Raw genomic sequence first — 27,408 nt, forward strand, 5'->3', positions numbered from 1 at the left:
AGAGGGTATAGAAAAGAGCAGTTGAGGACAGAGCCCTGGGGAGCATGAGTATCTGGGGATGATGAAAAAGGAGAAGAAGCAGGAGCTGTCATGGGGGACCACAGAGGTGAGCAGCTCTAAGGAAGCCCAGTGACCTGGGAGCCTGTGGGGAGCTGAGCTTTGCTGGACTGTATGCACAGGAGGACGTGAGTGTGTAGAAAATCCTCAGGAATCTACAAACAACAAACACAAACTCTTGGAGTCTAATAAATGCGTTCTGAGTCTAGTAAAGTCATAGGATACAAGGTCAACACACAAAAATCAATCATATGTCTATTCGATAGCAATGAAGAATTGGAAACCAAATTTAAAGCACAATGTCATTTACAGTTGCTCCAAAAAATAAAATGCATGAACATAAATGCAACAAAAAATATAGACTCAGTGTACTGAAAACTACAAACTGCTAATGAAGGAAACCAAAAAAGATCTATATAAACAGGGAGATACACTATGTTCATGGATTGGAAAAGTCGACATACCTAAGATATGAATTCTCTCACACTGATCTACAGTTAAAGAGAAATTTCCATCAAAATCTCAGCAGGATTCTTTGTAGATATAGACAAGCTGATTTCAAAATTTATAAAGAAATTAAAATAGTCAAAGCAATTTTGAAAATGAATATAGTTAAAGGAATAGCACTACTTGATTTTAAGGCTTACTATATGGCTACAAAAACCAAGACAGTGTGTGGCATCAGGAAAGGAAAGGCACATAGATCGATGTAACAGGATAGAGAATAGAATGTAACAAATAGAGAATAGAATGCAACAGAATAGAGATTAGAATGTAATGAATAAAGGGGCACCAGGGTGGCTCAGTGGGTTAAGCATCTGCCTTTGGCTCAGGTCATGATTCCAGGGTCCGGGGATAAAGTCCTGCTTTGGGCTCTCTGCTCAGCAGGTAGCCTGCTTCTCCCTCTGCCTGCCCTCCCCCTGCTTGTGTGCTCTCTCTCTCTCTCTCTGTTAAATCAATAAATAAAATGTTTTAATTAAAAAAAAGAATGTAACAAATAGAGAATAGAATGCAACAGAATAGAGAATACAGAAATAGACACACACAGGTGGGGCCAGCTGGTTTTTGACAAAGATAGAAAACCAATTCAATGGTAGAAGGATAGACTTTTCAATGAATAGCATTGGAATAATTAGGCATTTGTAAGGGAGAAAGAACCTTGACCCAAACTTCATATTTTATTAAATATTAACTCCAAACAGATCATAGGATGTAAACCACAAAGCTATAAAATGTCTCGAAGAAAACAGAGAAAAATGTTCATGTTCTAGGGTTAGACAGAGAAGGCATTCTTAGATGTAGCACTGAAGACACAATCCACAAAAAAACAACCTGATGAATTGGATTTCATCAAAATTAAAAAGTGTTGCTCTGTGGAACTCTCATTAAGAGGGTGGAAAAACAAACACACATAGGGAAAAAATATTTGAAAACCAAAAATGTGACAGTTTGGCTGTGGAATATATAGAGACTTCTCCAAATGCAACAGTGAGAAAAACACCCTAATTTAAAAATGGGCAAAAGATACAAAAAGGCTTTTCAATGAAGAAGCTGTGTGAATGGCCAGGACTCACTTGAAAAGATGTTCAGCATCTTGACCATTAGAAAACACAACTTAGGGGCACCAGGGTGGCTCAGTTGGTTAAGGGTCTGTCTGCCTTCAGCTCAGGTCATGATATCAGGGTCCCGGGACTGAGCCCTGCGTCAGGCTCCCTGCTCCGTGGGCAGTCTGCTTCTCCCTCTCTCTCTGCCTGTGCGCTCTCTGTCTCTCTCTGTCAAATAAATAAAATCTAAAAAAAGAAGAAGAAGAAAAGAAAAGAAAACACAAATTAAAGGCACAATGAGAGGCCACCACACACCTGCAAGAGTGACGTAAAGTTACTGAAAATGCCAAGGGTTGGTGAGGATGGAAAAAAAACAGGTCTATCATGCACCACTGGCAGGGATGCAGAATGGGGCAGTCACTCTGGAAGACAGTTTGGTGTTGCCTATAAGTGAAATAAACACTACTGTACGATCCAGTGACCGCATTCTGAATATTCATCCCAGAGGAAATAAAAACACGCGTGTACACAAAAATCCATACACACATGCATAATGAAGCTTAATGTATAAGAGTCAAAAACTGGAGACAGCCTACATGCCCTTCCGTGAGTTAACAGACAAACAAGCTGTAAGGGGCGTAACTTCATCTTTGGCGTTTGATGCTGACAACTTGTAGACCCGCCCCTTCCTCTTCCTCTTCTGCCCCAAATCTGGACAAGCTGATAGGAAAGCATGGTGCCCCCCACTACGGTGCACACCAGCATCCCTGGGCACTCCCAGCCTGCCCCTGTCCCTGCCCCTTCACCACCTGAAAACCCCACACCATCTCCTTGCCCTGCTGTCTCAGAGCATTTCCAGCCTGCTTGGGAGCCATGCTGCTCTCCCCAGAAAGCCTCCTTATGTGAGTAATACATGTCGTGTCCTGTCAGTATGCCAATACACCATAGCAGCCACACGCTCGTCTTCATGTGTGTGGCTTCATCTGTCTTGACATCTAAACTGAAGTCTGCGTGAAGGTCCATCCTGTCCTTGCAGGGCTGAGAGGCAAAACCAAACAAACGAAACCCTCATGTATGCATACAGTAGAAGACAACTCAACAATAAAAGGGAGCCCGGCTCTGATACACATTACAACGTGGAGGGATCTCAAGTGTGTTAGCCCAAGGGGGAAAGAAGTCACCCACACAGAGTTACACGCTGTGCTGTTATGTTTACCTAACACTCTCCATGCGACACGACCCCGGCAGAGTCACTCCCGGGGTGGCCAGGGCTCAGGACTGTGGGGAGGGCGGGACTATCAAGGGACAGAATGAGGGAGTGTTTTTAGGGCGATGGGACAGTGAGGAGTCTTGGCTGTGGTAACGCTTCTCTGAAGGCTCAGTGTGATACAGCTTCACAGACCATGCGTGACAAGGTAGAAACTGGTGGGACCCAAGGAAGTCGTGCCTGAGTTCACTGTGCTGTGCTGGTGTCGACTTCTCCCATTTGACAATGTACTATGGTGAAGAGAGAGATTATAATCGAGCAGAGAAGGTGGGGGCATCAGTGTCTCGGGGGACAGAGTTTCTACTTGGGAAGAGGGAAAGTTCTGGAGATGGACGGTGGGGACGGCTGCACAGCATGAATGTACCTGGTGCCCTGAGCTGTGGGCGTAGAGGTGGTGAAGACCGTACGTTTTGTGTTCTGTGTATTTTACAATAAAAAAATACTATCATTGGAGGCAGCTGGGTGAGGGGTACAGAGGAACTCTGAGAGGTCTTTGCATTTCTTGTGAGTCCTGAACGTTTCAAAACAAAAGTTACATTTTGTAGGTGCCCTTGGGTTTGTACGATGCGTTGTGTGGTCACCCATGTATTCCCAGGCCCCTGGTGGGACCTGCCCTGCTGGATTTCAAGCCTTCCTGGGACTGACGACCTGCTCATTCCTTCCCTTTTTTCCTCTGGGAACGAGGATGCCTGTACCTGTGAACATATGCATTGCCCCCCCCCACACACACACACACTGTACTTTGGAAGCAGATAACGTACGTTCTAGTTTCCCCGGCCCTTAAATGAAGAGGAAATTTGTCCCAGGGTGTATCATATCCAGAGTATCACCCATACTTGGTTCAGATGATTCAATGATGGGATTTGGGACTTCTGAGCAAATGGTGTTTAACACGATCTGATGCTGTAATGGGCTGGGTAGTTAGGATGCGGTGAGTGTATCCTGCACATGGGACAAATGCAGATGTGTGGGGCCCGCAGGCAGACTGTAGTGGGCTGAAGGGTGGCCCCCCAAACAAATCTGTGAATGCTCCCTTATGTGACAAGAGAAGGAATGTTATCTTATTTTGATAAAGGGTCTTTGCAGATATAACTAAGTTAAGGATCTGGGGGGGTGGGGCGTTGCCCAGATTACAGGTGAGATGTAGATGCCATCAGGCGTCCTTATAAGAGTGAGGCAGAGAGACAGACAGAACAGGAGGCAGCAGTGTGACCAAAGACGGTGTTTGGAGTGAGATGAGCATAAGCTGAAGATGCCACCAGTCACTGGAAGAGGACAAAGAACAGATTCTCCCCTAAAGACCCCCGGGGAGTGTGGTTCTAATACCTCCATTTAGGATCTGGCCTCCGAAAGTGTGAGAGAATGAATCCTCTTGTTTTCAGCCCCCAGTGTGACGTAATTTGCTACAGCAAGCATACCCACCTACCTGATACTTACATCGAGAAATTATGGATGGACCCCAGCTGTCGGGTCTGGGTGACGCACCTGGGATGCTGCTCTTTCCTATTCCTACCAGAGCTGCCCACAGAGCTTTCTGCTTTTTGATGGAAATGTGCTGTGTGCTGTCCTGTAAGCCAACCACTGACCACAAGAGGCCACTGCATACTTGAAACAGGCCCGTGTGCTGAGGGGCCGAAGCACGTTAGTCCTGTGATGTTTCATCAATTTGAATATAAACAGCCCCACGTGGCTGGTGGCAACCTTAGTGAGAGCTCAGAATGGGCCTCTGCTGCTGGCACGTCTCCTCCCCAGCTGTGGATCTCACCTCCTGCACAACTTGCTCCACAGAACCCAGGGCAGGGGTCCCACATTTGGACTCTGTAGAAACATCCTCAGGCCACGCAGGTTGCGGAACATCTGCTAATCGGACAGCAGATGAAGAATCACAGTAAGAACAACGTTAGGGGGTGGGGGGATGTTTATTTAGGCATTTCACGGTATAGTTCCTGCCTCGATACACCAACCAGAAAGTCAGAGAAGTACAGATGCGTAGAGTGGGGCCAACTCTTGCAGGCAAAGCATCCCTAGGATTTAGAGGAACCCCTGCTCCCCTGTGACTCGGCTCAGTCTGGAGTCAGAGATAAGACAGACGAGAGGATGAAGTTTGGGGGTGGAGTACCTTCAGCAGGAGGGATGGGCCAGGAAGCTGTCATACCTGCAGGAGTCCAGGTCAAGCCAGAGCCCAAGATGGTGGTGCAGGGGTCAGGGCTCTGCAGGGGCTGCAGAGTGACAGGGGCAAAGAAATGTGGTTCCCCAAGAATAGGTAAGAGGGACCTAATTCTGCCAAGTGAATGATGTCTGTCTTTACAGCAGCACAACTGGGTTCTCCTCAGTCTGTAGACCAAGCTCCCACTCACTGAAAGAGAAAGGCTCCAGAAGTGAGCTTCAGGGGACAACGTGTAGAAGGAGCTGATTCAGGGAAGCCACAAGAATACAGGTTTCACCAAACATTGAGAAACCCAAGGTCTGGGCCCAGAGCTCTAAATCTTGCACTGGCAGCAAATGGGGACACAGCAGCTGGACTGGGAGCAGCAGGGTTTGCAGCAGCTGGACTGGGAGCAGCACGGCTTGCAGCAGCTGGACTGGGAGCAGCAGGGCTTACAGCAGCTGGACTGGGAGCAGCAGGGTTTGCAGCAGCTGGACTGGGAGCAGCAGGGGACACAGCAGCTGGACTGGGAGCAGCCACAGGAACCACAGCCCCCCTTGGAGCCCCCACATGAGCCACAGCCCCCCTTGGAGCCCCCACATGAGCCACAGCTGGAGCAGGAACAGGGTGGCACACAGCAGCACACGGGCTTGCAGCAGCAGACGGGCACACAGCAGCTGGAGCCACAGCCCCCACAGCCGGAGCCACAGCCCCCACAGCCGGAGCCACAGCCCCCACAGCCAGAGCCACAACCCCCACAGCTGGAGCAGGAACAGGCTGGCACACAGCAGCACTCGGGCTTGCAGCAGCAGACGGGCACACAGCAGCCGGAGCCACAGCCCCCGCAGCCGGAGCCACAGCCTCCGGAACAACCACAGCAGCTCATGGTTCTGGTGGGTTGAGGGTGGAGCAGGTCAGAGGAGCAGGTGCAGAGCACAGGTGTGCAGATGTGGAGCCTCCTGGGCCGGGAGCCCTTTATGTAGCTGCCCAGGGTCAGCTGAGATGCTGGGCACATGGTCACTTCCTTGTTTCTATTCATGTTCTCTCCCAGGGAAATTGTGTGTCATTTTAAAGTAACATAAATATTGCTTTATGCCTGTGACACACTTCCTTCTCACACAATGTTTCCCCTCTAAACCTTCAAGGTCAGAGTTCTCTTCACTCTGGTGATCCTTTGGGAACGAGGCGAGGTTGGTCTGTTCCTGCCTTCTGCCCTTCGTGACCTAGCTAGGCTTCCCTCATTATTCCAGAAGGACTCATTACAGAGTTTTCAGTGGTGTCCTTGTTTTGTAGGGACATTTATAAAGCTTGGGCTCTCCTGCTTCATGCTGCAAATCGAGCATGATCAAAAGCTATGTTCTGCTCTATATCCAGAGACACACCTCTGCCCCTTGTCCATCATTTGGGAATCTGAGATTTTCTCAAGCTCCCGGGTCACCAGGCTTCCCCAGAGCTTCTCTCTTGTCTGTGACCTGGTCCTGCATCTGCTTTTCTTGGGGTTCACTGTTCTCCAGTGTCCGTGCCCCCCAAGGCCCTGTCCTTGCCCCTGCTGCCACATTGTGGGTTCCCGGAGGAGTTCCCCTTCCTGTCCTGGGCTGCCCCTGCTCCCTGCCCGCGGGGATGGGATCGCTCTCTTGGTCCAAGCCTGAAAGTCTCAGGGGCTTCTCTTAGTTCTTCTCCCTTGTCCTAGTTTTTCCCTCCTTTTTTCCATATTCTTTTATTATAATAAAATACACATAATATAGAATTTACCATTTAAACCATTTATTAAAGATTTTACTTATTTATTTGACAGAGAGAGAGAGAGTGAGAGAGTACAAGCGGGGGAGCAGCAAAGGGAGAGGGAGAAGCAGGCTCCCCGCTGAGCAGGGAGCCCAACATGGGGCTCAATCCCAGGACCCTGGGATCATGACCTGAGCTGAAGGCAGATGGCCAACCAACTGAGCCACCACGGTGCCCCCATCTTAACCATTCCTAAGTGCACATTCAGGGGCATTCACCTTGTGTGCCTCCATCACTATCATCCATCTCCAGAGACTCTGTCCCCCTGAGACACCAACCCCATCCCTCCCCCGGCCCCGGTGCCCACCGTCCACTCTCCGTCCCCCTGAGACACTGACCCCCTTCCCTCCCCCGGCCCCGGTGCCCACCGTCCACTCTCCGTCCCCCTGAGACACTGACCCCCTTCCCTCCCCCGGCCCCGGTGCCCACCGTCCACTCTCCGTCCCCCTGAGACACTGACCCCCTTCCCTCCCCCGGCCCCGGTGCCCACCGTCCACTCTCCGTCCCCCTGAGACACTGACCCCCTTCCCTCCCCCGGCCCCGGTGCCCACCGTCCACTCTGTCTCTATGAATGTGACTCCTCAACAGATCTCATGTGAGTGGATCATCCAGTTTGTGTCCTTTGTGTCTGGCCTATTTTCACTCAGCATCACGTGCCCCCATTTCATCCAAGTTGTAGCAGGTGTCAGGATTTCCTTCCTTTTTATGGTTGAAGGACAGTCCAGTGTGTGGATGGACCACACCTTGTTCTCCCTCTCATCCGTGGATGGACACCTGGACTGTGTCCGCCCGTGAGCTGCTGTGGACGTGGGAGCACAGATGTCTCTTTGAGACCCTGCTTTCAATTCTTCCGGGAATGTAGCCAGAAGGGGGGGCCACTGGGGCAGGCCGTAATGCTATCTGCAACTTTCTGGGAACCGCCACACTGTTCCACAGAGGCTGCCCCAACGTCCGCTCCCACCAACAGGGCTCAGTGTTCTGGTGTCTCTGCATCCCCGCTCGCACGTGTCACTTCCTGTTTCTTGGATAGTAGTCGTCCTACTGGGTGTGGGGTGCCCCGGCTTCTTCCTTAAGGAGCTAGGGGTGCTCGGGGGGCTCTCCCTCAGCTCCCAGCCCTTTTTCTGGCTGCCCTGGACTCGGTGAAACCCCACACCCCTCGTGAGGGGTCTTTCTCAGATTGTGTTCCTGCCCCTCCTTCTCCTAAACACGCCAAGAAGATCCATGGGAAGAGTTGGCAGGTGGGTGAGGCTCTGAATCTGGGGGCCCTGCAGGATAATGGTCCCTTCCGCCAGCCCACGTGCACGTCCTCGGGATTTCTTAACTGCTCCGCTGGTCTCTCTGGCCTCTGTCTGGGGCACCTTGGCCTCTGACCACCCAACAGGCATGAGAGCTGCCATGGGGCTCTGCCATGGGGGGGAGTTTGGTGAGATTTATTTCTTTGTGTCCCTGGCTCTCTGGTGCATTTCACAACAGGATCTGTGCTTTTGTAGTTTGAGTCATTCTAACTGACGAGAGCAGTGGCCTCTTGGGTCACTCTCCACGAATGAGAGTGGAACCTCCAGTGTCTCTCACACACACACGGCGAATTGTATCACGGAAGAAATAAGGAAGATGCACATCGCAAAGAAAAGACAACTGTCAAAACTATAGTGTTTGCTACCAAAGAAAGCCCCCCGTGGACGTGTAGCGCAGACGAGACACAGCCCCTTGCTAATCACCATCAGAGGCTGGAGTTGTTTGTGATTACAGCAAGACTGACCGGTCTACCGTCCAGGACGCATTTCTTTGAAGAGGAATTGATTCTTAAAGTGTCAGTGTATAGATTAAAGAGCCGTCTAGACACAAATAATCCAGATTTGGTAACCTGGAAGACACGTATGCAGATGGCCCAGAATGCCGCACACAGAGAGAGACGGAACACGCTAAAAAGAAAACTCGGTGAGATGGTCTGATACCAGACTCTGTAACCAGAGTCCCGAAGGGAGACGGGGAACAGGCAGCTCCGGAAGGAACAGGCAGAGCCACAAAGAAGCCTTCATCTCAATCATAAGAACACGCACAACCCAATGTAGAGTGGACAAAACATTCACACAGTACTTTCCCAGAGAGGACGTATGAATGCATAATGCCCCAGAAAGGAGGCTCACGTCACTGGTCCTTTCCAGAATGAAACGTTCACTCGCCGGGGACGGATAAACAATGTGTCACGTCCACACAAAGGAACACTCTCCAGCAATGACAACCAGTGGGGTCTGGGTAATGCAACAACATGGGTGCAGCTCAAATCCATCACACTCGGGGGGAGAAGCCGGACACAGAGACCGTACACGATTCCACTCATGAAAAACGTCCAGAGAAGGCGGCTCCACAGAAACAGGGAGTCTGTTAGCTTCCTGGGCTGGCGGTGGGAATAGGAACCCACTAAACAAGTGTACGGGATCTTACTGGGGTGAGGAGACTGTCTCAAAACTGAATTACGGGGACAGTCACACAACTTTGTAAATTTAATGAAAGTCATTGATTTGTACATGAAGTTGTCTTAAAATACCTGAAATACATGTGTTCAGACATGGAGCGCCAGGATGCAAAGGGAACCAGCGAGGGAGCCCACATCACCGCTCTCTGCCTGGAGGCTACATCCAGGCTGCAGGTGCAGAAAGGGGGACACCAGAGTACGGGGTCCTCGCCGAGCTGGGAGCCAGAAATGGTGCTTGGAGATGTTGTGGCGGCTGGCAGCTGTAGGGAAGCGGCGTGGAGGAACCTCGGAGACTTTCCGAGTGAAAGAAGACACACACGAAAGAGAAATGCCGATGATTCCATTTACGTGACACTCTGCAAAAGAAAGTCTCACCTGCGGTGGCAGAAAGCAGGTCAGCGTGTCCTGGCCAGCAGGGCTGGTGGGCACTGATTTGAAGGGGACACCACGGAACGTTCCGGGCCGATGGCAACGTCCTACATCTCATTTGTTTTGTGGTGACACACGTGTAGGGTTTTGTTAAAACTTGTCAAAGCTGCGCTACGAGTGGGCCCGTTGTATTGTACAGAAATTCTATCCCAATAACAGTGAGAGGAAAAACTCTCTATGAGGGAAATAGGAAAAGATTTGAACGTAAGTAAAGGCTTACCATGATCTTCTTGCACAGGAAGATTCTCCAGCAAAAACCATCAATTACTCCCCCATTAATCCACACATTTACTTCAACCCAGATAAAAGCCCCAACAGGACTCCATTTTGCAACTAAACCAACGAATCAAGTGTGTGTTTGGGGGGGGGGTTGATAGTCAGTCATGGGGGGGACAGAAATACATGCACTTACGTTCCCTTCTGAACACCTGCGAATAAATAACGAGTTGAGCAGATAGAACCCCCCAGTTAAGAGAAGGAAAGAAAGCCCAACAGCCATGGCATATCGGAAATTGGAGAGAAAAGCGGTGTGCGTTTGCTGACTTGTGAAGAAGAAGCCGGGGTGCACACCGTGCTGGGGAGAACCCAGAGCAAGCGGACGGAAGGCTTGCCACCAGAAGAAAAGGTGTGCAGGGACTTGGTCACGGGGGCCTCTGGGGCTGGGCACAGGGTGCAGGTGTGACTGGAACCTGGCAGATGGGTTGAAATTCCCTACAAGAAGAACTGAGATGCTTAGATCGTCTTCCTGCTCATGGGGAAACCGAGGTAGGGAAACCAGGGGACACGGGCACGCTGAGTCCAAGAGAAATCGGGGGGTATGTGGAAGTAAACATAACAATCTTTGAGACTCCAGCCTCTTCCTTCACTCCCTCTGACAGCCCCGGGAGCCAGTCATACCTTCCACCCACGAGAGTGAGTGATTCCTCTACGGAAAAACAGAGTATCCCAGACAAGAGAGACACGGATTCTGCTGTCGGGGGGGATGGTCAATAGGGGAAGCCAAGGATCACCACGCTGTGGGAGCACGGCCACCCCAGGCGCCCTGGGCAGTATCTTCAGGCAGATGTGAAGATTTTTCATATCGAGCAGAGCCGTGAAACCACAGTAGTGGGCTGTCCAAAAGAAAAACACAGAGTAAGAGTGAGCTCTCGCAAGTGTAAGGTCTGGTAGCCAGAACAAGGACTTGGCAGAGAGGCCGAGAGCCAGCCTCGAGTAGCAATCCCAGGAAACAGAACGGGAAGGCAGAGATGAATCGTGGGAGAATCAGACACGGCGGTGGGGTCAGAGCCCCCGCTGAGGAGGCCCCTCGGCTCAAACAAGCAAACAGAAGCTATAGAGGGAGGAGAGGTGGAAAGAGAAGGACAGCACGGTGACAAAGATCTCCTTCAGGAATGTTCCCGTATGGAAGACCCCTGCTTCCACACCCACGGCCAGCAGCACGGCATCAGCACAACAGCTGGGGAAAAAGGAAGAGACCCAGAACCTGGGCACACGGGGTGAAAGGTCAGAAGAATGGTTTCCCAGGAAAGATCCTCAAAGCTTCCAGGGAGGAGAAGCCACAGATGGCACACACAGAGGCAGGAGTAAGTGTCCGGGTTCCCAACGGTCCCACCAAGAGCCAGAAGGAAATAGAGCAATTCCATCCCTGTTCTGGGGGGAAATTTCTAGCCCAGAATTGTATATCTGGTTTGAAGTGAGAATTAAGGTTCATTCTCAGAAAGGCAGATTTTCTAACATGGAACACCCATTGCTTTCTCCGTCCAGAAACTACAGGAGGAGGTGGTCCACCAAGGCAAGGAAGTAAACAGAATGAAATCGACGGGATCCACTGAATGGGAGATGAGTGTCAGGGAGGCAGAGGGCGTCTCCAGGACGAGGAGGAAGCAGCAGCCCCAGGCATCATCCCCAAGGAAACACAGCCGGAATTAGAGAACGCCCAGCGAGCCAGAACGGACTTCCCGGGATGAATCTGTGGACCGGTCCGGGAGTCAGTGCCGGGAGGGCGGGAGGCAGGGCAGTGAAGAGAGCCCACAGATACCATTTAAACAGGAGCACCAATGGATGGATACCCAGTCATGTTGTTTACAACCAGCGGCTGAGCTCCTGGCAGAAGACACGGCTAGAAAACCTGAGAGGGTCGGAGCTGCACACTGCTGTCTCTGTTAGGGTTTGTGTTTGCTGCACGCTTGACACTGTTCATGTGTAACTTACGTCAAAGTAAAATGAGAGGAAAGAAAGAAGGAGGGAAGGTGGGAGGGAGCTGAGGGCGCAGTGGGTCCACCGGCCATGAGACACGTTGTAGGACCACAAGCACAATGTGGTACGTGGATGGACAGACATTCGAGGAGAGCAAAACACAAGGTTCAGGGGTTTGAATTCTGAAAAAGCCCAGAGAATCCAGAGGTGGGACAGAAGCCAGATCCTGAATATAGACTTTTAGTCACTGCAGCTGACACAGGGATGACTGCAGGCAATCGTGAACAGAGTAAAAAAGCAAAAAATGTGACACAATTCTGAAGTTTGTAGTATCTATTTTTAGTATATGGCCAACAGAATTTCCCTGAGAACATAGCATAAACAAGCATAAGGAAGTGAACATATGCTCAGGTATATAAAGGGGTTCCCGGCCCAGGAGGCTCCACACCTGCACACCTGTGCTCTGCACCTGCTCCTCTGACCTGCTCCACCCTCAACCCACCAGAACCATGAGCTGCTGTGGCTGTTCCGGAGGCTGTGGCTCCGGCTGTGGGGGCTGTGGCTCCGGCTGCGGGGGCTGTGGCTCCAGCTGCTGTGTGCCCGTCTGCTGCTGCAAGCCCGTATGCTGCTGTGTGCCAGCCTGTTCCTGCTCTAGCTGTGGGGGCTGTGGCTCGTGTGGGGGCTCCAAGGGGGGCTGTGGCTCGTGTGGGGGCTCCAAGGGGGGCTGTGGCTCGTGTGGGGGCTCCAAGGGGGGCTGTGGCTCATGTGGGGGCTGCAAGGGGGGCTGTGGCTCATGTGGGGGCTGCAAGGGAGGCTGTGGCTCATGTGGGGGCTCCAAGGGGGGCTGTGGCTCCTGTGGCTGTTCCCAGTCCAGCTGCTGTGTCCCCTGCTGCTCCCAGTCCAGCTGCTGTAAACCCTGCTGCTCCCAGTCCTGCTGCTGTGTCCCCTGCTGCTCCCAGTCCAGCTGCTGTAAGCCCTGCTGCTCCCAGTCCAGCTGCTGTGTCCCCTGCTGCTCCCAGTCCAGCTGCTGTGTCCCCTGCTGCTCCCAGTCCAGCTGCTGTGTCCCCTGCTGCTCCCAGTCCAGCTGCTGTAAGACCTGCTGCTCCCAGTCCAGCTGCTGTGTCCCCTGCTGCTCCCAGTCCAGCTGCTGTGTCCCCTGCTGCTCCCAGTCCAGCTGCTGCAAACCCTGCTGCTCCTAGTCAAGCTGCTGTGTCCCTGTTTGCTGCCAGTGCAAGATCTGAGGCTCTGACCACAGACCCCAGGTAGCTCCTAAAGACCTGTGTCTCCCCTCAAGTGACTGTAGATATATCCTGGACCCCCTAAACACTTCCTCTCCAGGTGCTGGACAAGTGGAGTCATCTGGCTTGGGACTTTTCCCCCATCCTTTGTGGGAAGGGAATGGACTATTCCCATACCCATTCCCTACAAAGGGATTCCATCCTCCAAGCACTTTTTCCTCTCTTCCTCACATGCCTTAATGCCTGAGTCAGACTCCATGGAAATGGCCCACAGGGCAAGGAGGTGGCTGAAATCCCCGTTTGTGATCATTTTATGTGACGCACCAAATCTTTGCTTCCACTGCTTGTTAGGAGCTCTGTGGTATTTGCATATAAAAGTCTCATGTACTTGGCCTGATTAACACAAGTGTATTAAGATCCAAATGGATCTTGGTCCACCACTAAATAAACTCTCCACCCATAAGCCTTGGTCTTGCTGTGACTGTTTCCTTCCATCCTGTCTCATTAACAATACAGACCATGTTTCCCTCGTCTCACTGCTTAAGGGGACCGCTGCTCCCAGTTGTTCACTGCTGTCATTCCACTGTGGGTGCAGTGGTCATTCCACACACACTTGTTACATTAATTAATGAAGGAATCGCTACACGCATGTATGGATGAGTAAAGAATTAATGAATGGATGAGTGAATGAAAGATTGTTTCTTATTAGTATAGAGGGAGCTCCAGCTGAGCCTAAGTGCGATTCAGAGTTTGTCTTTGTTGGAATAACGGATGCTGCTCCTTCCCCGTGAGATGGTGTGCCTCAGAAGGGATCCAACGTGTGATCTCTGTGCCCATCCAGGCCCCACGGCAAGAGTCAAGTCTAGGAAGAGGGAAGCGGGAAGCGAGGTGAAAGTGGTATATGTTCCTGACATGTTCTGTAGGACAAAAATAGAAGTTGTCCTACATCAGGGACCAGACATGGTGTGGCTCCGCACAGGGGTGAGGAACACTCCATCTCTAGGCTCAGAGTTAGCAGGAACCAACCACTCATAGATGTCACAGCTTCGGTTCAGCACAGGGAGGAACAGAAGGGGACTTCTTCCACCTGATCAAGGGCATCTACCAAAAACCCACAGCTGACATCACACTTCATCGAGAAAGCCTGGATGTTTTCCTTCCATGTCAGGAACAAGAAAAGGATGTCCACCATTCACCACTTCCTTTCAACATTGCACTGAAGGTCTACCCAAGGTGATAAGGCAAAAGAAATCAATAAGGAGCACCCAGGTTGGGAAAGAAGAAGTGAAACTATTTCTATTTACAGAACATATTATCTTGCATATAAAAAACTCCTAAGAAATACGCACACACACATATAAATGAATTCAGCAGGTTGCAGGATACAGCGTTAACATACAAAAGTCAGTTGTATTTCTATCCACTAGCAATGAGCAATCAGCATTTAAATTAAGAAAATAAAAAATACTAAAAAAACAAAAAAAATAAAAATAAATAAAGAAAACAATCTCATCAAAAGGAACAAAATACTGAAGAATAAACTTAACCCAAAAAAATGCAAGACTTGCATACTGAAAACTGCAAAACATCATTGAAGAAGTTAAGAAGACCAAGATAAGTGGAAAGACATCCAGCATTCATGTACCAGAAGACATAATATTGTTAAAATGACAATCTTCCAAAAACTGGCAGACTGAATGCAACCCCTATCAAAATCCCAGGTTGTTTTTTGCAGAAATTGAACATCTGCTCCTACAGTTCATACGAAAATTCAAGGAATCTCAGATAATCAAAACAATCTTGAAAAATAAAGGGTGGAGTACTCACACGTCCCAATTTCAAAGAGTGCTGCAGGGGCTACAATAATTGAGGCAGAGTGGTGCTGCCATGAGGGTACACTCACAGATGAGTGGGATAGAACTGAGAGTATAGAGATGAGCCCTTTAAGTCACGTTCAAGTGATCTTCCACAATGGTCCCAAAATAATTTAGTGGAAGACTTTTTTCAATAAATAGTGCTAAGACAATGAAATAACCACTTTCAAAAGGACGAAGGTGGATCTTCACCTCTCGTCCTATATAAAAACAGCAGCAACAGCAAAAAACCGTCTCACTGGATCAATAACTTAATCATAACAGTTAAAATTATAAGCTATAGGAGCACCTGGGTGGCTCAGTCAGTTAAACATCTGCCTTTGGCTCAAGTCATGATCCTGGGGTCCTGGAATCAAGCCCTGAGTTGGGCTCTCTGCTCAGCCGGGAGTCTGCTTCTCCCTCTCCCTCTCTCTGCTTATGCTTTCTCTCTCATTCTCTTTCTCTCTCTCTCTCTCTCAAATAAATAAATAAAAATTTTTAAAAACTATAAACTATAAAACTCTCAGAAGAAAACATGGGTTAGGTCTTTGTGACCTTAGATTGCACAATGGTTCTAAGATATGACACCAAAAGCACAAGAAAAAAATCAGATAAATTGGACTCCATCAAAATTTAAAATTTTGTTCTTCAAAGAATGCTGTCAGAAAAATGAAAAGACAACATACAGATGGGGGAAAATATTTGCAAATCACACATTTCACAATTGGCTTATATTCAGAATATACAAAAACTCTTACTACTCGAAAAAAAATATTTTTTAAGACAACCCAACTAAAAATTTAGCAATGGGTTTGAATAGGCGTTTTTCCAGGAAGATACACAAATACATAATAAGCCAATGAGAAAATGCATAACATTACTGGGAATAAGGGAAGTGCAGATCAGAACCACAGGGAGGTCCCACTTCACAATGCCTTGGATGGCAGTGATCAAAAGGACAGACAATAACAAATGTTGGTGAAGGTGTGGAGAAACTGGAGCCCTTGTGCATTGCCAGTGGGAGTCAAAAATGGGGCAACTACTTTGAAAAATAGTTCAGCAGCTCCTCAAATGTTAAACAGAGTTACCATAGGACTCAGAAATTCCACTGCTAGACATCCCCCAAGAGATCTGAAAACTCAGGTCATGCAAAAATTCGTGCAATAATGTTCATAGTAGCACTATTTACAATTGCCACAAAGTGGAATTACCCACATGTCTATCAACTGATGCGTGGATAAACAAAATGTGGCATATCCACACAATGGAATATTATTTAGCCCTACAAAGGTATAAAGTTCTGATACATGCTACAACATAAACAAACTTCGAAAAAATTATGCTGAGTGAAAGAAGACAGACACAAAAGACCACATATGATCCCATTTATATGAAATGTCCAAAGTAGGTGAATCCACAAAGCCAGGAAGAAGATTAGTATTTTGAGGGGCCTGAGTGGGAAAGAAGGAGTGGATGCTACCTGCTAACGTTATAGAGTTTCTTGGGGGGGGGGGGGGTCAGGTGATGAAAGTGTCTGGGATGAGATGGGAGTAATGCTTGTATAACTTTGTGAATCCACTAAAAACCACTGAATTGTACACATTAAAGTGTGTGTTTTATCATATATGAATTATATCTCAATTTTAAAATTCATGTTATAGGACATTGTTTTGAAATAATCTGTACATGTATAAGAAACTTACCAAATCACCTTGTGGTTTCCATTGAAGGTGTGTATTTTAGTCATTGACTTCAGACTCATTTCAAGGTAAAAATCATAAATAACCTTAAGTAAATGTAAAGACAGTACTAAAGTGTTTAGAAGAAGTTGATATTTATTATATTCAAAGGCTGTATTTATCTGGTCCATATACATTACATACTGGAAGAGGCTTTGATTTTTAGAGGTTTTTAAAGTGTCTTAAAGAGGGAAGCCACTCCAGCTGAGCATGTAAGGAGCTTGGAGGTTGCCACTCACATCTACACGAGAAAATGCTGAACTGAAAATCAGCAACCCTTGATAGATCCACCAAAGAGCTGAGGTCATGGGGCACACAGCTGCCACTAGACTGGAGAGACAGAGAACCACAACTTACAGAAGCAGAGACCTCCATGGAAACCAATGCCAGGGTAGGAAACCTCAGTGTTGATATGTCTGAGAGTTAAAAACTCCAGGTGGACACAATCAAGAAATCCCCTCATGCTTTTGTCCAGGGGAGGATGGAAGTAGACATTTTGAAACCTGCCAGAGCAGTCTGTTCTTAATAAGGTCTGCCATCAGGATAAATTATTTTACAAGCATAACCTTGCTGGGGTTTTATCAGAGCCCAGGTGACCTGGAGGGAGGGAAAAACCCCGCTCCAGCCCCCAGCCTTCATGACCACCTGGTTGGGAGGAGGAGAAACTAAGAAGCACTTGTGAAGGTCATGATCCAGGTCACTAAGAGACTGAGAACACTTCCCCTCCCCCCATACCTTATTAACACACCCCTACAGGCCTATTTACCACAATTCCTTTCACCTGGAACATCATGTCTGGCTTTCAACAAAAAATTACAAGGCATACTAGAAGGAAAACAGTTAGCTAGAAGATACAGAGCAAGCATCAGAGCCAGACCCAGACATGGCAGGGAATTTGAAATTATCACCGAGGAAGCTAAAATAACTATGACCAATATGGCAATGCTCTAAGAAAACAGGAAAGAGCAAATGGGTAATGTAAGCAGTGAGAAGGAAATCCTAAGAAAGAATCAAAGAAAAGCTAAGATTAAATGCACCTGACAGAAATGAAAAAAGTCTTTGACAGGCTCATCAGTAGACGAGACATGGTGAGGAAAGAATCCGTGAACTCAGAGTCATGTCAGTAGAAACCCTAAACTGGGGGCGCCTGGGTGGCTCAGTCAAATGTCTGCCTTTGGCTCAGTCCATGAACTCAGGGTCCTGGGATTGAGCACCATGTTGGGATCCTTGCTCAGTGGGGAGTCTGCTTCTCCCTCCCTCTCTCTCTCATTCTGCCCTTCCCACCCCCACTCATGTGCTCTCTTTCTCTCTCTCAAATAAATATGTAAAATCTTTAAATAAATAAAATAATAAATTGTAATGCTAACAAGTTGAATATTAATTTCAAAACCTCAAGCAATCAAAAACTTTTTGGGGAGAAATGTCCTCATACGTGGTTCCCTGGTCTATGGGTTGAGGGCTGTAACGGTGGGAAAAACCAGGTGGAGCCACCAGACACCTGTCCCTGGGAAGAGAATATATGAAAGGCAGGTTGTGCTCCTGAGGGACTCTATGGAGAGTGTCCACTGTCAAGGACTTGAAAGACGCACAGGTGGTTTTTGCCACCACATCCTCCCTCACTATTTTCCCTACAGACACGCTAGCAAAATGTTTGTTTCCAATCCCCATGATCCCCACGACCTTGTGCTCTGCTGGTCAGAATATCTTAGATCCAGAGGGAGAAATGCTTCCACCAGGGACACACAACCATTCCACTGGACTGGAGTTTCAGGCGGCCACCTGGCCACTTTGGGCCCCTCGTGCCTCGGAGTCAACAGGCAACCAAAGGGCTTTGTACTGACGGCAATGACTGATCCTAATTCCCAAAGGCAAGTCCAGCTGCTGCTCACGATAGAAGTAAGGAAGAACATGTGTGGAGTCCAGGAGATGCCTGAAGACATCTGTCAGCACTACCACACCCGGAGATTAAAGTCAAAGGAAAACTATAACAATGCAGTTCAAGAAGGACCGTGAATAGTCCGGGTTCTGCCACCAGGTTCCCAGCCCAGAGTCATGAGCGCCACCTGCTCCAAATTCCCACGAGCACCTGCTGCCCTGAGATGAACAGGACAGACCCTTTCCCGCTTCCCACCGCCACAGTGGCTTTCTGCTTCCCAACTCTCCACACCCTGAGCCCACCTCTCATGTGCTCTTTGGGATCTTGTCAAGACAGTTTAGGGTCCAGACAGGATCAGGAGTTGTGTCAGGGTGATGACCAGTAGGGCCCTGAGGCACTGGTTCTGCTCTCTGCAAAACCTGAAACACAAGCCCTGTCAGGTGATGGAAGCGTGTGCTGCAGAAACACGTGAAACACACCAGAGGGTTCTTGTAAACACCAGAACATGTGCATTATTAAATTCTAAAAAAACACTCAGAATTTTTCTGCTGTAAAGTGGCACAAACAGGAACCAGGAAGTGACCATATGCCCAGCATCTCACCCGACCCAGGTATATAAAGGTCTCCCAGCCCAGGAGGCTCCACACCTGCACACCTGTCCTCTGCACCTGCTCCTCTGACCTGCTCCACCCTCAACCCACCAGAACCATGAGCTGCTGTGGCTGTTCCGGAGGCTGTGGCTCCAGCTGTGGGGGCTGTGGCTCTGGCTGTGGGGGCTGTGGCTCCGGCTGTGGGGGCTGTGGTTCCAGCTGCTGTGTGCCTGTCTGCTGCTGCAAGCCCGTGTGCTGCTGTGTGCCAGCCTGTTCCTGCTCCAGCTGTGGGGGCTGTGGCTCATGTGGGGGCTCCAAGGGGGCCTGTGGCTCATGTGGGGGCTCCAAGGGGGGCTGTGGCTCGTGTGGGGGCTCCAAGGGAGGCTGTGGCTCATGTGGGGGCTGCAAGGGGGGCTGTGGCTCATGTGGGGGCTCCAAGGGGGGCTGTGGCTCCTGTGGGGGCTCCAAGGGGGGCTGTGGCTCATGTGGGGGCTCCCAGTCCTGCTGCTGCAAACCTTGCTGCTCCCAGTCCAGCTGCTGTGTCCCCTGCTGCTCCCAGTCCAGCTGCTGCAAACCTTGCTGCTCCCAGTCCAGCTGCTGTGTCCCCTGCTGCTCCCAGTCCTGCTGCTGTAAGCCCTGCTGCTCCCAGTCAAACTGCTGTGTCCCCTGCTGCTCCCAGTCCAGCTGCTGCAAACCCTGCTGCTCCCAGTCAAACTGCTGTGTCCCCATTTGCTGCCAGCGCAAGATCTGATTCTTTAGCACACACACCCACTAGCTGTAGATCCAATGCCGTGGGCAGAGGTCAGTTCTCCATCTCAAACCCCCGAATCACAGGACTGGCCTGCTGTTTTATGGAATGGGAAGCAGGTGTGTTTGGGGAAGGAATAGCATGCCCACAACCCCTGAGAGGGGTCCACCCCCTTGCCACCCATCATCTCATCCAGGAAGGCTCTCAACCACCTCCTTTCCCCAGTCACTGCAGTCTACCAAGACATTCTGATCTCTGCTCCTCCCAGCCACAGCCCAGTCCCTGGGCATCTCCCTGAGGCAAGCTCCTGATGCGATTTGCTCTAATTCCCTGCCTGTTACAGTCTGTGGATTCTAGATTCTTGACCTTGTCAGTCCTTTAAATAAACATATCCATTCCCCACAAGTCCTAGTGATAGTGTGATTCTTTCCTTCCTACTTCTGTTAATCTCCCACTTCTGTCCTCTCCCTAGAGTGCACCCTCCTTTGCACTTCCTGAGTCCCACCAGGGTATCCAGTAACCCTCTCCTCCATGCAACACGGTGTGCTCAGCACCCATTGAATGCACCACATGAGGATCTGGAGCCCAGGAAAGAACACAGCATGGCACCTGCCCAGAGGCGACCAGGACTGTGGTTCCTGGAGGACAACAAAGGTCCAGGCAGCCACCAGGGCACCTGGACACTGCAGGGGGATAGAGACCAGCCAAGGCAGAGAGAGTGGGGACCAGCCAACACTCTTGAGTAGTTTGGGGGCGGAATTTTAGACTGGGAAATAGACGGGAAGATAAGGCTGCCCCCCTTGTTTCTGAGTCAGGGAACCCAAAGTGACCTTCTCCATTGGTCTTAGATATAATTTTGCTTAAACAACATGGCCCCAAATTGCCAAGGAATTGTTGAGAAGGAAAAACAAAGCTGGGGGCATCACGTTGCCGGATTTCGAGCTGTACTACAAAGCTGTGATCACAAAGACAGCATGGTACTGGCACAAAAACAGACACATAGACCAATGGAACAGAATAGAGAACCCAGAAATGGACCCTCAGCTCTTTGAGCAACTAATCTTTGATAAAGCAGGAAAAAACATCCAGTGGAAAAAAAAAAACATTCTCTTCAATAAATGGTGCTGGGAAAATTGGACAGCTACATGCAAAAGAATGAAACGTGACCACTCTCTCACACCATACACAAATATAAACTCCGAATGTATGAAAGACCTCGATGTGACACAGGAGTCCATCAAAATCCTAGAGGAGAGCATAGGCAGCAAGCTCTATGACATCGGCCATGGCAACTTTTTTCATGACACATCTCCAAAGGCAAGAGAAACAAAAGATAAAATGAACTTGTGGGACTTCATCAAGATAAAAAGCTTCTGCACAGCTGGAAACCGTCAAAAAAACTAAGAGGCAGCCCACCGAATGGGAGAAGATATTTGCAAATGACACTACAGATAAAAGATTAGTATCCAAGATCTACAAAGAACTTCTCAAACTCAATACATGGGAAACAAATAAACAAATCAAAAAATGGGCAGAAGATATGAACAGACACTTTTCCAATGAAGACATACAAATGGCTAACAGACACATGAAAAAATGTTCAAAATCATTAGCCATCAGGGAAATTCAAATCAAAACCACATTGAGATACCTACCACCTTATACCAGTTAGAATGGCAAAAATTGACAAGCCAGGAAACAACAAATGTTGGAGAGGATGTGGAGAAAGGGGATCCCTCTTACACTGTTGGTGGGAATGCAAGTTGGTACACCCACTTTGGAGAACAGTGGGGAGGTCCCTGAAAAAGTTAAAAATTGAGCTACCCTATGATCCAGCAATTGCACTACTGGGTATTTACCCCAAAGATACAGAAGTAGTGAAGAGAAGGGCCATATGCACCCCAATGTTCATAGCAGCATTGTCCACAATAGCCAAAATGTGGAAGGAGCCAAGATGTCCTTCAACAAATGACTGGATTAAGAAGATGTGGACCATATATACAATGGAATATTACTCAGCTATCAAAAAGAACGATTTCTCAACATTTGCAGCAACATGGACGGGACTGGAGGAGATAATGCTAAGCGAAATAAGTCAAGCAAAGAAGGACAATTATCATATGGTTTCACTCATTTATGGAACATAAGAAGTAGGAAGATCGGTAGGGGAAGAAAGGGAAGGGGGGTGAAAAGAAGGGGGAATGAAGCATGAGAGACTATGGACTCTGGGAAACAAACTGAGGGCTTCAGAGGGGAGGGGGGTGGGGGAATGGGATAGGCTGGTGATGGGTAGTAAGGAGGGCATGTATTGCATGGTGCACTGGGTGTTATACTCAAGTAATGAATCATGGAACTTTACATCAAAAACTTGAGATGTACTGTATAGTGACTAACATAATAAAAATTTTTATTAAAAAAATGGGATAACATTAGAGTTGGTTTAATGGTTTGCTATTCGTTCTAAAGGGATTTATATTTCCAAATCTTATAAAACAAATTGGAAATGCCATTATATCCATCTATCATGCTTTGAAAGTGCCTGCATCCTGGAGGCAACCAGACCCTCTCCACAGAAGCCGTTTTCTAATCAGGGAAAGAGTGAGCTCTCTGCACAGAAACCCATTTCTTCTCCTCAAGTTCTGAAAGTCTGAAGCCCTCAGATACCAGAGGGATGTGCGTGTGTATGCACGTGTGCATGCATGTACATGTGTGTGTAAGCATGCATTGTGTAAGGGTGTATGTGTGCAGGTTTGTGTGTGCAAGCATGTAAGGGTATGTATGACAGTATGTACGTGTGTGTGTGAGGGTGTGTGCGTGGGTGTGCATGTGTGTGCATACGTGCACATAAGGGTGTGTGTGAGCATGTGCCTGTGTGTGAGCATGAGTGTAAGAGTGTGTGCTACATGTGCAGGTGTGCAGGTATGTGTGCATGTGGGTAAGGGTTTGTGCACGAGCGTGTGCACATGTGTGTGTGTGCATGTAAGGGTGTATGCCTGAGTGGGTGGGTGTGCATATGTGTGCAAGTGTGTGCGTGTGTGTACATGCAAGCGTGTAAGTGTGTGCGACCATGTGTTTTTCAAGAGCAGGAGCCATCACTTTCATCATCAAAATCTTGAATGAGTGTCTGCCCCAGTCTGACCTATGTTTTCTGTACCACGGTCTCCTCTGGGGAAAGAAAAACACTCCTGGTCCCCTGGGGGGTGCAGGGCCAGAAGAAGAGCAGAGGATGAGGATGGGGAAGCAAACTGACAGTGGTATTTGTCAGCCCACATTTGTCTGCAGTGCCAGCAGAGAAACATTTCCCTGCTCTGACCAACCCTGGATTCGGGCCACGTGGGTGGGGGCAAGCTCAAATGGTAGGGGCAGCAGGGGTCACCAAGACCACTGTGGGTGAGGGTGGCCACTCCTGACTGCTCTGGGAGAGACCAGGAAACGATAAACCTAAGTCATGAATCTCAACATAGATCGTGAGTGGGAAAATGAAGCACTTCTCTGTACCTTCCTTTCAATTTTGCTGTGAACCTAAAATTGCTCTAAAAATAGTCTACTAAAAAAAAAAAAACTAGGGGCGTCTCAGTGGCTTAGTCGGTTAAGCATCTGCCTTCAGCTCGGTTCATGAGTTCACGGTCCTGCGATCGAGTCCCACGTCAGGCTCCCTGCTCAGTGGGGAGTCTGCTTCTCCCTCTCCTCCCTGCTCATGCTCTCTCTCACTCTCTCTGCTCTCTCTCTCTCAAGTAAATAAATAAATAAATAATCTTTTTTTAAAAACTAATATGGACTGATAAATCCAGGGTGAGAGGATCATTCGTCCCTTGGTTGGGCCCGTGTGGCTATTAATGCAACATAAAATCACATTTAGCGAGTGTGGCAGCAGCCCCATTCTGAGCCCCACTCTGAGCATGCACAATATCCCAATACCCCAGGCATTTTTTCATTAGCCAGATCACCCCCTTCCATGATTTTGCAACGGCTTTTGGATGAAAGAGCAGGGTTTGGTGTATAGAGGTTTGTCACATCTTTTCCGACAATTCCATTTTTAACAAATTGATTTGCACATGAACATCAGAATGCAGTAATTGGAGGGTATAGAGTGATGGGTAATTTTTCTTTATTTTCAGAATTATTTCATTTGTGGTTGTTGTGATGTTATGGTGCAAGACATTTAAGAGCAACAACAATGGTAGAAGCAGACCCTGAGAAGCAGAGTCAGCAGAGTGCCCTCATGGTGCCACTGATCTGTGGGCAGCACTGGCGAAGGCTGTGCTCAGGCCTGAACATGAGGGTGCACAGCTGTAGCAGTAATAAGAGGAGCTCCAGGACCATGCAGGTGGAGGTGAGAAAGACTTACCCCAGGAGGAGACAGTCCACAAACCGAGAAGGGGCAGGTTGCTGCCAGCTCTATTATCGAGAGTCTGGAAAGTTGGAATGAGCGAGGATAACAAGTCAGATAGGGCCAGGCCACATGGGTGCACTTGGCATTAAAGCTTTAGTGTGGTGGCTCAAGCACAAGGGCTTGGTGTGAACCACCTCTTGGACTGGATGTCGGAGGCCTGCACTGCACAAAAGTGGCCCACAGCCAGGAAGGCTGACATGCCCGAACTTTGCCGGCACACAGTAGAGCCTGAGTTGGCAAACCTCTTCTGTGAAGTGCTAGGTGGTAAACACCATAGGCTTTGCAGGTCATCAGGTCAGTGTGGGACTACCTGACTCTGCCGTTGGGTTGAGAACCAGCCATAGAATACATAAATGAACAGGCAGGGCTGTATTCCAGTAGAATTTCATTGACAAAAACGGGCAGTGGGCTGTATTGCCAGCCCCCACTGTAAGGGAAGGGGCCTAAGGGTCCAGGGAGATGAGGATGTTTCAGTGGGTTGATTAGGTATGGCTTGCCTGCTCCCCTCCACCCCCCCCCACCCAATACATTTCCTGGTGGGGTCAGGAGGCAGTGTCCCTGTAGAGATGAAGAAATGCATTGGTGAGGAGGGTCTTAGTGTCCTTGCAAAGCTCTTTGTGGCCGGAGATATTTACTGTGGAGGCCACTACAACAGTCCCAGACCCCCTCATGCCCCTGAGATCCCAGCACAGCAGAGACCAGATGCTGGCACTTAGCTGTCAGGGGCAAGTGTCCCACTCATCACAGTAATCTGCAACAAGGGAACAATGAGACTGAGTGTGCTTTAAATGCAGGGATTTGTAGCAGGGGGTAGCTGATCAGGAGTGGGAGCCCTGCTAAGATGCTACTTGATCTACATCATCAGGAAAGTTCTAGGTCCAGTGACAGAAATGTGATTCAAAGCACCGTGGTGAAGATTTTCAGCCTCTAGCCAAGTTCCTAAACCTGAGTCAAATCACAGGTCCAGAGCCCACTGATGGGCAGGAAAGCCAGATCCCCCTGCAGGAGGGCCCTGCAGCACAGCCACAGACATGGTTGTTCTCCTAGGCCTTCCCTGGAGGAACCCACAGCCATGACTTGCCCTGGAAAAAAGGGATAAACCTGGATATTCTAGAGGGCCACCAGATACCAGCTCTGAATCAATGCTGGTCCTTAGGGCCCCAAATCCTACAGTGGGGCACGACTCAGAGTAAAGGCCTGCGGAAGTCAGCAGGAGCATGGGTCTTGGCCTTGGGGGGCCTTACAGTGGGTCCCGTGGGCCTGTGGACCCATCATCTGTCTGCCTGCCCACAGGGAAGAGATAACAGGAAAAGACTACTGATCATGGAACTTGAGAACCAGAAGCCAGAACAAGAGATAGTGTGGTAGCAAAATGAAACCCACCAGAATTTTATCTCAATATGTGTGCATGTACACACACACACACACACACACACACACACACACACACCACAAACACTGAACCAAAGTCAATACAGCTTCCCCAGGGGAATCCAGAGATTAGTGCCTCCAGTAAAGATTTGGAAGATGCAGGACTAACAATCCCTGCCCGTCCTCATGTACCTCTCCTGTTTGGCCCATACAAAATCTTGATGGGTCTTGGACAAAGGCTGTGGATTGTTTAAACAAGTGTGTGGTGATGCCAGTCGAGGCTGCTCTTCTGGACAATCTCTGACCTGAGACCCAGTACTGACCTGGCAGATGTCTTCTCCTGAAGCCCAGGCAGCAGAGATCATCAGGGCAGCAACACACTTCCGCTGTTTTCCTCAAGGCTAGACCAAGCCCACCACCACAATATTCTCCACAACTGTCTCAACTGTCTATGTGTCCAGGAACATGACACTGGACTGCTCCATGTTGGAACCATGTTAATTAGCCCAGCAGTAATGCTTTACCCCCGGGAGAAGCACCCTCAGTCCCTCGGTAAGACACAGGTATACTCAAGGGTGGGGGTAAACTCTGTGATACGGGCATGGTTTTTATGGATCCAGTGGTCTGAGAAGCGTCAAAATATTCCTTCTGAATTGAGGCAAAGTTGCCGCACCTTCCAAAATTCACCATTTGGTGAGCCTTTTAGGATTTTCACATGCACTCCATTTGGGTGTGTTGCTCTCAACCATTAAGTAAACACCTTCAGTTGTAAGCAGAGCTCTGACCAAAGAATTTTGCTCCAGAACCAGGCTGTAATACAGCCTGCCGTTTGAGTTGTGTGAGCACACAGACCCATCGGTGCGTGAAGTGTCTGAGGCAGACACACACTTTGTGGAGCCTCTGGCAGGCCCCAGTCGGTGGATCACCTATGCCAGAAGCAAGCCTGAATTCTCACACCCCACCTCTAACCACAGAGTGAAGACACAGGGGCTCAGCACTGGCTCATGATGAAGGCAGGTTGAGCGCTCCGTGACATGACGGGTCAACCCCCATGAAAGGAAACCACGTGTGGCTTCCATCTCTACGTTAATGGCAGCCCTGCAAAAAGAACCAGGAATGACGGTACAAACAGGAAGGCATCCCACAGGATGGGTCGCCTTGTCTGCCTGCGTACAGGTGGGTCCCCCAAGGTGCATGCCCTCTGCAGGGCACTTACACGGGACATGAGTGACTTCACACTCCGTGCCCATTCCTTGCCACCAAGCTTCCAGTCATGCTCTTTTCAAGACTCTGACCAGCCAGACAACCTACTAACCACTTTATATGAATCCTAAAGCCATCTCCCCTTTCCCACAACTAAAACAACCTCAGAGACCATGAAAGTCTTGTCCTCTAGCAGACTGCCCCTCCACCACCCTGCAGGGCTAACCATCAGTGGATTGTGATGGTGCAGACCAGGCCATGGGGTTTCTTCATCCATAGCAGCCATCAGGAAGTCTGCTTGAGGCCCCACAGTGAAGGGAGAAGCCAGTCACCCTGAAGTTTCTCCCCTGTGAGCACAGACCAATCCAAAGGAACGGCAGAGCGAACCCAGAAGTCTGCAGCATGGGTCAGAGGGAGCATGAGGGCAGCCACCAGGCCAGTGTGCAGGACAGAAAGCATGCCTTGGGATTCATGGGCATGCATGGCATTGAAGAGGGACA

General features: G+C 49.2%; 1 long non-coding RNA gene across 1 annotated transcript in view; it reads right to left on the reverse strand.

Moving 5' to 3' along the window:
• Positions 1-1,334: 1,334 nt before the first annotated feature.
• LOC125282564 (uncharacterized) overlaps positions 1,335-27,408 on the reverse strand; it is an 84,119-nt gene continuing 58,045 nt past the window's right edge. The window contains exon 3 of the long non-coding RNA XR_008961121.1: positions 1,335-1,847. This is a non-coding gene — a long non-coding RNA (uncharacterized LOC125282564). The remainder of the gene's footprint in view (positions 1,848-27,408) is intronic.

Source organism: Ursus arctos, unplaced genomic scaffold (genome assembly GCF_023065955.2).
Source record: "Ursus arctos isolate Adak ecotype North America unplaced genomic scaffold, UrsArc2.0 scaffold_23, whole genome shotgun sequence".
Classification (NCBI taxonomy): domain Eukaryota; kingdom Metazoa; phylum Chordata; class Mammalia; order Carnivora; family Ursidae; genus Ursus; species Ursus arctos.